Consider the following 12,654-nt stretch of genomic DNA (forward strand, 5'->3'; position numbering starts at 1 on the left):
TTTCTTCATCGTCAAAATCTTTTATCTTTTGAATTCTTAAATTGTTTTAAATTTTATTAGTATTAATAAAAGTAGAGAAAGAGACAGAAAAGAATTTTTTTTTTAATACAAGCATTCAATAAAAGTATTAATAGAATAAATATCAATAAAAATATTAATAAAACTTGGAACAATCGTAATAACATAAATATTATACAATTGTTATTTTTAGATTTAAAATTATCCACATCTATAGCAAAGACTATAAACGCGTAAACTTTGGAAATTTTAAAACGTCGAAGTGATATAGTTTGTAGGAGTTTGGTTGTGCGCTGTTTGCACGATATATTCGCTTGAAATATTAGCAAGAAATAAAAGTTTAATTGTGCACGCGTTGTTACCCCGACAATTGTGTTACACGGCGGAAACTCGCTGTTTGTCCCGGTCGTATGAATGTTTTACTCTCGTATAAATGTATGGTAGACTCTCGAGTGGTATTGTTCCATCAAGATTCTCTGGTCTCAGCTCGTCAGACATCGTTAATGATGCCGGCGACATAAGCGCGTGGGTGGATAAAAGTCGCGTCGGGAAAAAAAAAAAGATTTCCGTCTGTACTTCTGGTGTAGCAGATTAACAATCGCTTGTGTTGATGCACACCGACGTGTTGTCTCGTTGATGAAACGCTTTGCGCATGCAACGCACGTCTCGTCACGCTGATTTAACGAAGAGTGTTTTAATTTAATCTAGATTCAGAGAGACTTTGTGTTCCTGGGAAAAAAGTAATATATTTTTCTGTATATGTTGTATGTTTCTTATAAAAAGAAAATATTAATGTAATGTAAATGCGTGAATGCTTCTTGTGCGCTTTATCGTAAAACATTCTTTTAGTCTTAATACGAGGATTATTTTTAAAACAATGAGAAATGTAGAAAAAGTTTAGTTGATTCGAGACAATATGTTTAAATCGGAAAAAAAATTAATTATAATTTTCAATTTTAAAATTTATAAAGATCTTCAATTCTGTCTTTTTCGTTACGTGACAATATGTTTAAATCGGGGAAAAAATTAATTAATTTTCAGTTTCAGAATTTATAAAGATTTTCAATCGTGTCTTTTTCGTTATATGACAACATGTTTAAATCTAAGAGAAAATTAATTAATTTTCAGTTCCAGGTTTTATAAAGATTTTTAATCATGCCTTTCGTTTTGTAATTGTAATATATATATTGGCCGAATATACTACGAATAATATGAATAAGCGACAATAAATTTAATCCCGAATAAAGAGATTGCTGTATCAAACGTTACATTTATCGCAATATACAGTATACGACAACGAGATTTAAAAAAAAAACACAATAAAACATTTTATATAAAGAAAGACATTAGCTTTGTTGTAGAAAATGTCTGTATGTATATACAATAAAAGTTTCGTTTGTCGAATATTTTCAATTGCACGGGAGGATCGCGCGCTAGAACGAACATCTACGAATGAATATTCCTACGGAAGCCAATATGTTCAATATTACCGATTGACCTGATTTGACATGCGTGGCATCAGTGCTATGCGATGTTATGCAGGATGAGATGCGAAGGAAGGGAATTGCATTCTAGCATGCGCAACGTCATTTCCCCCTTAATCATCCATGGTCTCTGCCTGGTCCGCCCGCCCTATGTTCGAATTCTTGTTTATAAATCTCCGCGAATAGTATATACAGAAGTCTATTACATCTTATTATTATCTTAATATTTATTATTTTATATTGCGATTTATTAATGCGGATTTTATTTTGTTAGTAGAAATTGTATATTATTTATTTATCGTATTTATTTACTTTTTAACGTTAAGTTGATAACTATATTTCAAACATTAAATTTTATTTATAATAAAATTTTGTTTTGATATGTTAAGGTTACTTGTCTATTTACATGTTTAAAGTTTTATTCGTCAAAATTCTTAAATTTTTGTTACACAAAAAACTTGATGCGCGATTACAACTTTAATTAAATTCTTATCAAAAAGAGATGAAATGCTACAAATTTTTTATAAATGTTTTGGAAGTATTACATTTATATTTTAATAGAATTTACAGGATATTTATGTGATATGAAATATCACGAATAAAACACGATGAAAGAATACATACGTATACATTTGATACATATTCACGGAACATAAAAATCGAACAAAGAGAGTTAAGTGCTCGTAACTCTTCGTCAAGATCAAATATCGTTTAACATCTAGCACGTCGTTTGGTGAAAATATATATAAAATTTGCAACGAGTGCTTAAGAATTTTTTTATCAATTTTATTAGCAGACTAAGAAAAGCAAAATAAGAAAAGATTACGATATATTCGAAGATGTTCAATATCGAGATATTCAAGAAATGTGCCGCACTAAATATTACTTTATGATTACAATGCGATAATAATTGTGCGATCGGAGTTGCTATAAATATTATGTAAATATTTTATCAAGACACGACGCGAGCGAAAGGTTGAAAATTCAAGAAAGAAAAAGAAAGATGTAAGTTTGAAGTTTAACTGAAGCCCCTCTTAAGACGAGATCCTATTAACGTTCTAGTCAACTCTAGTCAAGTCCCTTCCAACACGCATTTCCGATATGAAAATCGCTGGTCTATCTTGCATCTCATAGATACTGATAACTACTACAATTACAATTGCAATATCAATCAAAAAGCTCGCAAATATTTATCGAGAGGAACGATAACATCTCATGATGACTTAGAATTTTCGTTGTGCGCGCGTATACATTTAACTAAAAAGGAAAATTGTAGTAATTCTTTTTTATATATATATATATAATACATGATTTTATTTTTATGCAATTAATAATAATAATTAATTTTAATTAATAAAATTAATTTAACAACAATTTCTTAATCTGTAAAATATTATTAAACGTTAAGAAAAATTTTAAAAAATTTTCTAAAAGAATCTATCGTGTTGATTTATGGCTAATATATAATTTTTATTTTCTTTTAGTATCTTTAAATAAATTTATTGATATTGATTAATTTATATATATTAATATTGGATACATATAAATAATTTTCTTAAAAATTATTTTAAAACGATAATTGTTAAAGAAAAAAAATGCCTGCAATTTCTATTATCGGGTTGCTTGCGTATTTTTCACTGCTCAACCAGCTGTGTAAATATATACTATTACTGTTGACCCCAGCAAATCTGAAAATAGCATTAGTAGATTTTATCAGGGACTAAAACCGCAATCGACCGGCAATGGTTCTAGTGAACAATGTTCCACTGGTCAAAAAAACACGATTTTCGCGATCTGATTTTAATCAGCGAACGCAAGCATGAAGAATCGCTTCGTGTTCGATATCGATTTTCTGTGATTTACAAGGAGTATACAGATTCATACAGTTATGATGCCTATTTACTCACACTGTACGAATCGGAAGTTCTGGAAATAAGAGAGTACATGTATCGCCATTTCGCAAAATCGTTAAATATTGTATTTGCGGCTTTAATTTTTTATTGTTTTTTTTTTAATCTGAGCTTCCAATATTGTTTTATTTTAGATTGTAAGTACGTGAAAATTTTAAATACATAATTCTAATAAAGCTATAATGAAAAGTTAAAAGTATCCGTGGCCGTGAAATCAGAATGATAAAAAAGTCTGCGATCGATTCTTAAGTAGACATGGCGTATAAAGCGTCCGATCGTAAGAACTACATAATCGTAATTATATGGTATATCGAGGTCTTGGTTTTTCTTGGGGTCATTGTACCCGCAGATCGATCTCGACCAAGAAACGAGGTAGAGGCACGCGGTCACCTTTCTTAGGGAAATAACGATCGCCTTATCATAGCTTGAATACTTTATACATCCTTCGAGACAATTAATATTCAGAATTCTTATCCGTAATCTTCGTTCATCTTTAGCGAAAAAATACAGTACACGCATATGGTATATACATAAAGTATGTATACATTAATTTACGCACGTATATAAGAAAAAAAATATTTATATATATATATATATATATATATACATGCATACGAGAAACCCGGATCGATCTTGCTTGACAGGATGGAAACTCGAAGATGCTGTTATCCTGGGAAGTAATATGGTAGATCCGAAGATAGTCAGTAAGTAATAGTTTCCAAGGATGGGAAAATGATCGCTCAATTTTTGACAGCGGCCGCAATAAACAGCCCGACATTTAAAATGTTTGCATTACAATGAGTAATCTCGATATTTTTACCGCTCGAGGAAAAATATTATTTTTTCAACTGTCAAGGAAATATCAATCGAAATGCTTTTTTTAAAAATAGTAATATAATAATAAAATGTTTACTCTCTGTATTTAAATGATAAAATACGGGTAAATAAATCAAAATCATTGTACGCATTAAGTGAACCAAGGAGGATAGGCAAAGAAATATAAATGCTTATATTTATCCATGAGAATATGGGTAGATTGGATTTTCGATAAGACTTTCTGCGTGTTTCGAATCGAACACTTTTGATGATGCACCCCAACAGATCGTTAGACGATTGCAACTCCAGCGTAGAAAGTCTTTCATCGAAAAGAACCTCGTCTCGATCTTCTTTTCGCTTGACTGATTTCCGGGCGAGCTTCTCAACGAGGTTGTTATCGATCGATCGTGCGGTCCTTTGTCGTTCGTATCTTGTAAAATCCACCTTGGCGTAACCACCGAGTAAATGTAGCAAAGCGGTGGATGCAATCGCGCGCGTCGCGATTAATAACGTAACGTTGTAAGTACGCTTTTATGGTAGTTGTTTCGAATCGATTCTGATGGATCGTGGAATTAATTTCTGAATTTATTAGATTAACATAAAATGCAGCGGATTATAACAAAAATATTATGATGATGTTTTTATCAGCCATTACAATTTTAAATGTCAAGTGTAATATTTGAACAAGTAACAGACTTGTTTTGTTAAATTTAGATTTAATTTACATTTAATATTGAATTGTCATCGTAGAAAATGTACAATTTTTGTGCGCGTGTTTTTAAGTTAAATCAAATTAGATTATATCTAAAAAATATTATTTTCATTAAATTAATATTTTTTAATTTCTAAATTTTTAAATTAATATTTTTAAAGCGATGATCTTTTTAATTAATGAAAGAAATTTTATATTTTGTATTTTTGTTGGAAACTCATTGCGTTTACGCGGATTCCATTTACACAAGCAATTATTCATCTTGACATTATATTGTATATACTCAGCAATGACATTATACAATGACATTATATTCATTTATCGGAAAAAGCTTTTCTCTTGCAGGCTTTCTTTAAAGCTTCAAATTTTAAAAACACGTGTTAAATTCCGAAAAAGCACGTCGTATGAGAGAATGGGGACGAGACGGCGGATGATGGCGGAGGCAGAAGCGTTATCGAGCGGTACCGACCCACCCCCTCCATCCTTCTCTTGAGCTTTCCTTCTCTCTCCCTCTTCTTTTCTCTCGCTATGTGTCAGGGGTGGCATGCTCTTTATCGCCCTCTCTTTGTCTCGCTCATGTTTTCCGCCCACTCTTGGCCTCGCATATTACACTAGCGAAAAAGAAACCGGAGTACATCGGCCGGGGGCTTTCCAACCGATTTTCCTGACCGATCATCCTATGGCCACCCTCATCATCGCTCGCGTATCATCGACAGCTAAATGGAACGAAGCATAAACATCCCAATCCTAAATATTTCCCGAAACAGCATTTTTATGTTCCAAATAAAAAAGCGAATAATAGATTTTTAACTATTAAGTTTATATGATGTATTGATGAGATTTTTAACATCATAAACTATTAAACAATTTTTCAGATATTTGTAAATTATATATCCTACATAATTACATATTATGGAATGAAAAATGCAATTTTAGAATCTTTTTAATAATAAAAAATATCTTGTTTGTTTTTATATAAACGCTTACTAAATTCGATTTATACGGATTGAATTTATAAGTAAAATAGATTTATTGCCGCAATTCATACATTGTTCATATAGCAAATATTATTTAAAAAGTTTTGCACGCTATACACACGAAAGTATATTGGAATAATGATCGTAAAGCGATAAATTACACGCGCGCTGTTAAATTCCATACTGCATTGTGCTGGAGAAACTGACGTCACAGATCGATATTAATATATTTAAGAAGCTACGTTGAAATTTGCTTCCGGCTGGCAAATAGAGCAACTCATAAAATTTTCAAATGTTTTGCTGAGGTACCTTACTCTTTGTCGTTTTTTTCTCGCTACTTGACCTCGTTTTTCTTTAAAATGAAGGCTTAAGATCTAATATATACATATTATTGCAAAAGAATATCTCCAATCGCAAAAAGATATTCGAAATTATTTATAATCGCTATCTTCAAAGGAAAATTCAAAAATATGAGAACTTTCAGAACTTCTCGCTCGTAAAACATTATCGTGGATTTTTCCGATTTTATTACTAAATCGATATGATACAACGTTAGTTAAAGTTGTCAATATTTTAATGTATTATATAATATAATGCATAATTATTTTATATATGGACAATAAATGTACAGGATAATATAAAAACATATTTTCTTTTTAATGTAACTCTTTCCATTTGTCATTAAAAGAATGCCGTGATCATGATCTGTGAAAAGCAGGCTTCAAATGCAAAAAGTTAAAATCAACCTTTAATATTTTATGTATTGCATTAATTTTGCACGCAATTTTTATATATACGTAATTTTTATTCGTCGAAAATGCAATTATCTGTAAATATTTTAGGTTTCGTGATGGAGTTTAGTTTTCTTGAGAGTAACTAATTAAAAATCTTACAAAGCATAATAGAATAAAATTCTTCTGACAAACTACCTCTGCAATATTTTGAAATACTCTTAAATATTTTCAACAGATATGCAAAGTACGATAGATATCTGTTCGGGCGACCTGTTCTGTTTGTATTTCTTATGTATGTTATATTATTCCTTTCTCTCTTTCACCGAAGTATAAATTGTCTTTTGTAAAGAAACTCTCGGTATATTCGAGCGATAATAAAGCTCAAAATAGTTTTGTTTAAATTTTGTATCAGATAGAAAAGCTCGATTATTATCTTGCCTATTTTCTGCACGTTTAATGTGCATTCTCGAATTTTTAACCCGCAGCATTAATCTCGCGTCATATCGCGTGGTGAAATTACAACGAGATACACACGTCGACCCGTATGCTAATTACGTCAGTACGTGGAAAATAAATCGGGAGTGATATCGTTGTGACGAATCAAATACTGAGAAATAAAATTGTCTCGCGTTCATGCGGATCAATAATGTATCGCTCGCAATACGAAAAAGTCGACATATTTTACTATGAGATTTTTTATATTGTAACAAAATTGTTAACTAAAAATATTTATCAAATTGATCAAAAATTAATTAAAGAGATAAAATTAAAAAGAACATCTGTCTGTTTCTTTCCTGTAAAAAAATCACAAAAACAAATCACATCGATTATCGCAGTTAAAGCTACAATATTTTTGTTCATCGCGCAAGAACGGTCTCGTGATTCTCGACGTCTATTGGCAGCTTTGTTCTCTCTCTTTCTTCGTGTCTCCGCAAATCTATTTCAATCTATGTTGCAAACTGAAACGAATCGTTCGCGTGCGCATCCATTCGCCGGCGAATGTCAAGAGACAATTGATTTCTCTCCCCACCGTGTGCCAGGTGCATCAATTGCTGCAATTCGCATAACATCTGCGTATAGATGTGATGTCGCCGACAAGTGTTTCGACAATTTCATCGGTCGTTACAATTCATTGCTACTTTTATTGCCGAACACGTTTCCGTTACGAGCAATAATCTATTGTATAATAAGATGTATATGGAATATTATCAGAAATCTGGGCGTAGGCGATGTAAAGTGATACTGTATTCACATCTATCATCTGGTTTGTTAAGTTCATATTTTATTGTAAACACGCATAATAAAGAACGAATTAAATACATAATATAATTTTGGAAAAAAAACAACTGTATTAATATATCTTGTTTTATATCGTCGCAAATATCTTTTCTTGTCTTGTAAAATTTTGTCGCTACACAAATACGGTAAACCTAAGATTATTTAAAATATTTTTAAAATTACAAAGAATATTTTCTAACAGATAAAAATATAAAAATCTGTTTACATTAAAAAAAACATGCAACTTTAATAATTATCTCTCTATCTAATTATATATTTTAATTTTCAGCTTAATTTTTTAGTATCGAGGAAATCAATTTGTAGCAATAACAATTTTACATAAGACGGGAACATCCAACATAATACGCTAATAAAAATATATGTAAAGTTATTTTGTCAATGAAAACTGGAAGTATGGGATAAACTTGTAGAACGTTATTTAGATCGGTATTTTTTGTGGTCGATTAAACCGAGCAGCGCGCATACTGATTAGAGAATATCGATCGCACATATGCGGAAAAGTAAACGTTTTCCTTGATAACGTGCGAGTGAAAGCATCGATCGTAAATGTCAAATAAAAGTAGAGTTTAATGGATGTCTCCAATATAAACCAGATGTTCTAGCATTCGACCTAGATAGAAAGGCGAGTTTTCCAATAAAATACATTTCTCAACGCTCCAACATATCTCTGATTTATTGATAACATAGTTTATCTAATTGAAAAATAATGTACAGAATTTGTACATTGAATGAGCGCGTAAAATGGAGTATAGTTTGTAACTTTCGCGATTGAGAAGTGAATAAAATCACTTTTTGTTTTGTTTTATATATAGTTACTTATTACAATATATATTATTATTACTCTATAAGTTTCTTTAAATTATTACTCAAATTTTCTCTAAACCTTGACTAAAATTGATACTTGACTCTATAAAATAATTTCTCTCTGTCCATAATTAAAAGTAATAAGAATTCTATATATTCTAGAAATATTTTAATTTTCGCATTATTAAATATAATTTCATTGAAGCTGGATACGATAACGAGATAGGGAATGTTATTAATCTTTTTATCTCGCGCAAAAACAAGAATTTTTGAGATAGAAGCTCGAATTATTGGAAACGATATTTTCCTTCTACAATATATCGTTACATGAGATAATGTTTCCGGTTACGAGAGCTATCTCAAAACAAACATAATAAAAATAAACAATTTAATAGTAATAATAATATTTATTAGAATTTAATAGTAATATTTATTAGAAATAATTTATTTTTACAAGAGACAATATGTGTGTAACTCTCTCCAGATTATTTTAACTAAAATTTATTAATATATACATTCTTCAATATCTTGATATACTTGATTGGAAATACTATATACCTGCGTTTTGTAAATTCGGTTATTTTTCTTGTGAAAGAAGTTTTGATCGGTAATGGTCATGTAAGAATTATAGTGTTTTATATTCTGTGTCGCGACAAGCATTAGTAACTCTATCAAAGAGAATATATGGTACTAGATTTTTTTCTCTATTTAATAAAATGTTTCTCACATTAGTTTCTTGTGCTATTTATTATTTCACACATTTATCAAAATAAATAAAAACAAATTTTACAAATAAAAGTACAATAAGTATAATGATTATTTATTAATTGTTAAAAAATTCAGATTTATTTTTTAAAAATATCTTTTAACGATATTTAATTTAAAACATTAACAATTTGGAAAATAATTTTCAAGTTCTTATTAAAATTGTTTTTTTTTTTTTTTTTTTTTTTTTTCTATAGCAGAAAAAGATGTAACAATACATTATATTTTTTATTAGAAAGACGTTATACAAAATTCTTATATTTGACGGTTTATTAGCTTCGATGGTCATTTGAACTTCTTATAAAATTCATGTAAAACATTCTCTCTTCAGTATTCGCGTTTATCTAGAGCTCAATTTATTATCAGTGAAGTCAGCGAAGTTTTTTCCGTTCTCACAAATCCGTTCGATATCGATTGCGTCCGAGGCTGGGCTTAGTAAGCTGTATTTTCCATGCCTCAAAATTGTCGCATAATCGATTATAGTTCGCAGCTAAAAAATCTTTTTTCAAATTTCGACAAACATTTTTTCTTATATATAAATCGAATTATATATATATGTATATATTTTTTAAATTAAATAGCTATAATTTTTTGAAAGAAAAAGCACCTTATAAAAGAGCTAAGCTTGTGCAAATGCCGTCTACTGGCATATTGAAAAAGTTATTTTCTTATTAGGTAGATGCAGTGTACATATATATATTTATATGGATTTATCACACACACACAGTAGCGGTCATATTATATATATTGTTTATACGGTACTAACATCCCATATAGTTTGCATTTGCATGACATAATATATTATGTATGTGCATAAATAGTTTCTATAATAAAAATTATTTATATCAAGTAATCCTTCGCGTGTTTTATAGTTTACTATATAATTATCTGTAAATTATACCGTTAGACATATAATGAATATATTATGTGTCACGTGAATAAAATAAAATATTACAGTAAAATGCAGGTATGTTGCATATTAAAGTTGATATATGACATTAATAGGGTAATATTTGGCACAGCGTTTCCATATTTATTAAAGATTAATATAGTTTTAACGTCATAGATGTAAATGTTGAACAAAGATCTCTCAGCCAAACAGTGTCAATATGTTTTACAAATTAAAATAAAAAATTAGACAGCCAATAATTAAACGAATCAGAAGTAATGTAATAAATAATGTTTTTAAGATTTCTGCTGAGATCTCATGTATCGTGTGTCACTTGTATATTGGCATTTCACATTGAATGTATTATATATATATATATATTTCTAAATGTATACACTCTCTCTTGACAATTTAAAATAATTGGCACAGATTTATTCGCGCTATTATTTTAGCCGCCATCAATTGATAGTAAAAATTTTTCTCATTGAGGAACTCATTTCACGCTCATCTCACGCTCTCACACATGATATAGATTTTGTAGATTGTCGTCGTGTAGAGAGAAAAAGAGAGATGTACATGCTATATATCCGTATATATCGATCGGCCTAAATATAACAGAGGCGTATTAACGAGACCCTATGTTATATATTATAGTATAAATATGGCGCGACTGCATTGTTCCGAGTTTACAGCGACTAAGTCCGCGCGATTTGCCCTTGCCACGAGAAAACGTTTTCAACGTCTCAAGGATATTTCCCGCCGTTGATCGCCGGGTCCTTCGACATTCCGATATTTATTAATCATTCATCGGCGCCTAGAATAAACAGCAGCCCGATCAATAAGTACGACGGGTGTAAATACGGGTATATACGTAAAATAACATTAGCGGATAGAAGAAAGAATAATAAAACAAATATCGCTATTAAACTTTTATTAATAACCCAAAGTATAAATAAAGTCAATGAAAGTTTAAGAAATTTTTCCTTAGACAAACTTCGAAAGAGAGAGTTCCTTTAACATTATACATCGCTCTCGTCCCTTATATTGTAATGTGACATCGAGTAGACGAAACGGTTAAGAAACGGGAGAGACAGGGAGAATACCGGAAAGAAGGAAAGGGAGCGTATTTGTAACCAGACGACGAGATTCCCGACCTGGTTGTGAACGAGCAGATGTGAGAGAAGAGATGGAAACTACGAATTCGACAAGATCCAACGGATACGAAAATAGAAAAGGTCACTGGGTGGCTCGGTAGCAATTAAGCGAAACGAGAATCTTATTTTTCCATTTGGAAGAGATGCAACACGTGAGAAATTCTGTATTCGCCAAAATTAATGGCAGTATCCTTCAGTTGAAGAAAACAATGAATATATTTCAGCTACTTATCGGGAATAATGTTTTATCAGGTATTATTTGTTGGAAAAAATTCTTTTGAAAGTTAATGAATAGCAATTTCATGTAATATTCATTAAAAAAATCAACTTATTTTACTTCGACTTTTCTTTCAATGTAGTATTTAAATATTCGACGAGTTTGTATTAGTTATCTTCGTTGGTTCCTACAACATTGTGAGTACCACGCGTTATGACAGCGCAGGATGTGAACAATAAAAGAATAATTAAGAATACCGAATACAAGTGCTGCATTATGCCGCATTTTTCTTTCGGTGACAGCACAATAGCTGTCGTCCCTAAGTCAGCCGTCTTCGTATAGACGCGGCCCTGGATGGCAGCTGCAACTCCAAATGAGTTACAGTGGCGTGTGAACGTTCATGAGATGAGGGACGGTATTGTCGGCACTTAAACACGAACAGATTCACATTCTATGACTACGCCTATATATGTACAGTGTAAGCTTCACATCCAAAGAAATGACATAAGATAGATACAGCTCGCTCATTATTTGCTATTCATCTCGTCCATTCGCATTTATTTTTATCACTTTTACTTGAACGAGACAAATAGAGAGTTATTTGTAAATAAATTAAACTTTCTAATATGCAGAGATTTATCTGTTTATTTGCTCATCTCATAAAATATGATTTAATGTATTATTTATATTAAGTCAGATATGACGTTTAACCTAAGAATACTTTTATAATTATAATAAAAATAATATTAAAAATACAACATTTATAAAATTATGTGTAGAAGTTAAAATATATGTTTTGAGTAAACATTTAATATAAAATCAAAAATATCATTTAAGCAAATTATTGAATAAAAAGAAAAAAGAATTTTTAATTT

General features: G+C 30.4%; 1 protein-coding gene across 3 annotated transcripts in view; it reads right to left on the minus strand.

Moving 5' to 3' along the window:
- The window catches only part of Brp (ELKS/RAB6-interacting/CAST family member bruchpilot), a 62,292-nt gene that overhangs the window by 42,901 nt on the left and 6,737 nt on the right, over window positions 1–12,654 (minus strand). The gene's annotated exons all lie outside the window — the stretch shown is intronic.

The sequence above is a fragment of the Polyergus mexicanus genome, unplaced genomic scaffold (genome assembly GCF_030449975.1).
Source record: "Polyergus mexicanus isolate NDT 795.1 unplaced genomic scaffold, iyPolMexi1.0 SCAF_1, whole genome shotgun sequence".
Lineage (NCBI taxonomy): Eukaryota > Metazoa > Arthropoda > Insecta > Hymenoptera > Formicidae > Polyergus > Polyergus mexicanus.